This window comes from Arvicola amphibius, chromosome 8, assembly GCF_903992535.2.
Source record: "Arvicola amphibius chromosome 8, mArvAmp1.2, whole genome shotgun sequence".
Taxonomy (NCBI): Eukaryota; Metazoa; Chordata; class Mammalia; order Rodentia; family Cricetidae; genus Arvicola; species Arvicola amphibius.
In genome coordinates, this window is record NC_052054.1 from 70,586,354 (window position 1) to 70,591,235 (window position 4,882).

The window sequence follows — 4,882 nt, forward strand, 5'->3', positions numbered from 1 at the left end:
AAAAAGAAAAGAAAAGAAAGGCAAATGTCATCCTGCCCCATGCCCCAACCTGGATACCTTATATGTCTGCTCAGGTTATTGGTGTTGTTCTGGAATTCTCTATGCAGAGCAAACCAACCTTGCCCTTGCTGTGATTCCACTGTCTCAGCCTCCTAAGTGCTGGCATTGCAGTCATGTTCTTCTGTCTGGCTTTTACGCCTTCTAGTTTAATCGGAGCACTGTGGTGGTTGGGTTTTGTTTTGTTTTGTTTTTAGGAATGCAGGCCCTAAAATCAGATGTCTAGGTTTCAAGTCTGGCTTTCCCATCTGTTCCCTAACGACTCTGGTTTGATCATTTAATCCTTTAGTTCCTCAAATTGTTCTGAAGGAGTGATAACAAAATTACTTGTTGGTTGCTGTAATTACTTATTGGTGAGTTAAATGCTCAGAAAGCCCTTGGTTCAAAATCTGACTCACAGAAAGTGCTTAACAGAAGTGATGTTTTAACAATAATTTATTTTTATTTTATGTGCATTGGTGTTTTGCATGTATGTATAGCTTGCTGTGTGAGGGTGTCAGATCTCAGAATTATAGACTTGTGAGCTGCATTGTGGATGCTGGGTTGTACATGGGTTCTGTGGAAGAGCAGCCAGTGCTCTTAACCTCTGAGCCATTTTTCCAGTCCCCAACAGGAGTGATTATTACAAGCTCATTTTTACTGGTTGATGAAGGGGATAGGACCTTTTCTCGCAGATAGTAGCACTGCTCTGTAGAAGCTGCTCTGCAAGGTAGAGAGATCCCTTTTGCTTATAGGTGCACCTCCACTCTGCTTATCAGAAACCCAGGAAACTCTGAGAATCTGGAGGCATCTCATTTAGTTTACAAACCTGAACCACATGGTGCTGTGAACATGTGTGTATATGTGTTTATGTGTTCAAGTGTGTGTGTCAGAGATGTGTGAACATTTGTGTGCATGTAGAGGCCTAAGGGTGACTATGGTATTCTCTTCAATCACCCTTCACCTTAAATTTTTATTATTGTGTGTGTGTGTGTGTATATGTGTGTGTGTGTGTGTTTGTGTGTACATTTGTGCCTGTGTGGAGGTCACAGGACAGTTTGTGGGAACTGATTCTATCCTTTTACCAGGTGGGTCCCAAAGACTTAACTTATGTCCTCAGGCTTAGTAATAAGTGCCTTTCCTTCTGAGCCATCTTTCTGGTCCATCTTTTTATATCACCTATTTTATCTATTTTATGTATTGGGGTGCACATGTGTGCTGTCACGTATACATATGTATGTGCTGTGGAGGCTAGTGGTTGACGTTGAGTATCTTCCTCCATCACTGTATTTTATTTGCTGAGGCCCTTGAATTGGAGCTCACTGATTCAGCTAGTCTAGTCAGTGGGGTTGTCCCAGGGATTCCCCATCTTTGTCTCTGAGCACTGGGATTACAAGTAGGCTACTAGCCCAGCTTTATATGTGGGTGATGGGGATCTAAACTCTGTACAGTAAGCACTTTATCCACTAAGCTATATCCCTAGCCTTTCTACACCTTAATTTTAGAGCGGGGTCTCTTTCTGAACTTGGAGCTTATCAATTTGGTTAGACTGGTGGAGCAGCAAGCCCTAGATCCTCCTGACCCCACACTCAGCACTGTGGTTTCAGATGTGTAATCACACTGTCACACCTTGCTTACGTAGGGGCTAGGCATTGAAGTCTGGTCCTCATGCTTGATAAATTAAATCTAATAGTGAGGCAGTGACAAAGATGTCAGTAAATGGCCCAACAATAACCAAACCAAATCAACTGGTGCTTGTAGCATACCTTGTTAGAGTATGAAGCAGCCATCAGCACTGCTAGGCAGAACTCTGTCTTAGCCTTACTTCCTGCTTAAGTAGAGCAAAGCTTAGTTAGAGGGAACACTTGGAATCTTGCCAAGTCTTTTCAGAACATGTACTCACCCTCTGTAAGTGCATGACCTTCTAAATTCCCAGGAGTGAGCGTGACTAAGTCCATGTTTACACTAGTTCCCACCCTCGTGGGGTGTGATTCTGTGGTTCCTGGCTAAATGTGTGATGTTTTCACCATTATTACTATTTATTTTACATAAGTATTTTGCTTTCATATATGTATGTCTGGGCATGCCTGGTGCCCATGAAGGTCACAAAAGGGCATCAGGTCCCCTGAAATTAGAGTTGTGGATGGTTGTGATCTATCATGTGGGTGCTGAGAATCAAACCCAGTTCCTCTGGAACAGTGGTTCTTAACCTGTGGGTTGTGACCCCTTTGGGGTGAAATATCAGATATTTACATTGCAATTATTGTGTTTGTTTTGTTTGTTTTGAGACAGGTTCTCTCTACATAGCCTGGGTTGTTCAGGAACTCACTAGACTAGGCTGGTCTAGAACTCACAGAGATCTGCCTTACATCACCTTTTTTTTTTTTTTTTGGTTTTTCAAGACAGGGTTTCTCAGTAGCTATGGAGTCAGTCCTGGAACTTGCTCTGTAGGCCAGGTTGGCCTTGAACCTGCAGAGATCCTTCTGCCTCTGCCTCCGGAGTACTGAAATTAAAGGTGTGTACCACTACTGCACATTACAATTTATAACAGTAGCAAATTTACAGTTATGAAGTGGTAACAAAATAATTTTATGGTTGGAGGGGTCATTACAACATGAGGAATTTTATTAAGGGGTCACAACATTTGGAAGGTTGAGAACCAGTGATCTGGAAGAACAGCCAGTGCTCTAAACTGCTGAGCCATCTCCAGCCCTGTTTATTGCCCATTTGTTTCTCTGTTTTTGAGAGAGGGTCTCACTATGTCACCCTGGCTGGCTTGGAACTTGCTAGGTAGAGCTGGCCTCAAATTCATAGAGATCTTCCTCCTTTGCCTCCTGAGTGCTAGGATTAAAGGCATGCATCAGTATGCACAGCATTCCACTTACTGCCTTTTTACGAGTGTTCTCAATGTGCAACACTGTCCATTCACATCTGGGAGACCCTTGGTAACTTCTAGGTATGACTTTTGTGATTAGAAGTGTCATGAGCATGTCCTTGCATGTTTGTGTGTGGTGATGACTTTGAGCAACATAGACTAGTTCCTGGGGGAGAAGTTGCTGGGTGGTGTGATATGATTGTGTCCAACTCAGTGAGAAACCTAAGGATGAAAGCTTCTCAGTTCTTATCCTGTGGAACACCATCACCCCAGCTTTCTCACTGGCTTTACCAAGTCAGTTCTTTGCTGCAGGCTTCAGCAGCTGCTCTCTCAAAACCAATTTTCAACCTGAGGAGTTTCCAAATTAGGCAAAAGAAGATCAAGACTTTTGCCATGGACTTTCAGGAGCCATTACACGTCAGATGGGAGGCTGTGGTTCTTTAAGAACAAATTCTACTCTTTTCCTTCCAGCACCAGGAACCCACACCAGATACACAACCACCTCTTCAAGAACATTGCTGAGCCAGGGAGTGGGATGGGCTAGGGTAAGTTAGAGTATCTCAAGAACTCTGCTCCATCCAGTGGGTCACCTTTTCCTTCAGAGGCCTACTAGGGGTTGCAAAACTTTCACCGTTACTGAGAGTTTTGATAAAGTTAATTTTTGTTAGTATTTCTGTGATGGGATTGATGGGATGGATGGGAAGTATTTGAATTACTAACAATATTTTTCTTCTTCCCCCTTTCTTTTCTGTACCTGTCCTCTTCTTACCTTTCCTTCCCCTCCCCATTCTCTCCTCTCTCTATCCTTCTCTTCTTTTCCCCCCTGTTCTCTTTTCTTCTCCACCCACTTGTGTTTCCTAGGCCAGTCTTGAACTCCTAGATTCAAGGGCTCTTCCCATTCAGCCTCCGGAGTGCTAGGAATATAGGTGGGCACCATGGCACATTCCCTAACTTTTTTGTTTGCTAGAATCATTTGTATGTTTTCTTCTTTTTGAGTGAGTTTTAGTAGTTTGTTTATTTTGAGGAATTTGCTCATTGAACTTTTTGTGTTTGAGCTGGATGACTTGGGTCATGGGTGTGTCTTGTAGCTGACCTACTATGTGGACACACTGTCTAAACACAGTTTTTCATAGTACTTATTTATGATCCTTTTTATTTTATCACTAGCAGTGGTTAGTGATACCTCCTCTCATTCCTTTTATAGAGAGCAGGACAGGAGGATGGCTAAGACTGTCTCAGTCTCAAACTGTCTATATAGCCAAGGATGTCTTGCCTCTATCTCCCAAGTGCTGGGATTACAGGCATGCTCAGTTTATGTGATACTGGGGATGGAAGCTCTAGAACTTTGTGCTAGACAAGCATTCTGCTAAATGAGCCACATTCCCAGCCTAACTTCAACATTTAATCTATATTAAATCTATATCGAAACTCATTTTTTGTACCAGACTTTGCCAGTCTACGTTGTTTTACATAGACATCATGTCTCTATTTAGTCAGTGGTATTTCATGTGTCTCTTGGCCACATAGAACAAATGGATAAGCAGTCCCAAGCTTAAACCCAGGCATGAATTTTTCAATGTTCTGACTTGTGCCTACACATCTAGTTTTGCGTTTTCTTGTTTTTAGCACTTGGGGTTTCCTCACTTGCCTTTTCTGCCTGGACACACATTCAAGTCTATCTGCTCTCTCCTGTGCTTCTAACAGGAGGGAAAGGACTGTTCTGTCCAGTTGACAGATAAGGAAATGGGGCTCATAGGACCTGCCCAAGGTCAGGTGGCCAAGAATGACCAAGAACAAACCCCTTTGGGCTGCTCCATTTCCACATACCACACCTACCATCTCTTAATTCTGATTCCTCCTTGTTCATTTTTCAGAAGCTAGCTGCCAGCAAGTGCTCTCTCCTTTCTGACTCTGGACACACCCTTGCTTGTCTGGAGACAGGCTCTGGCCAGGATCTGGCTGTGGAAAACT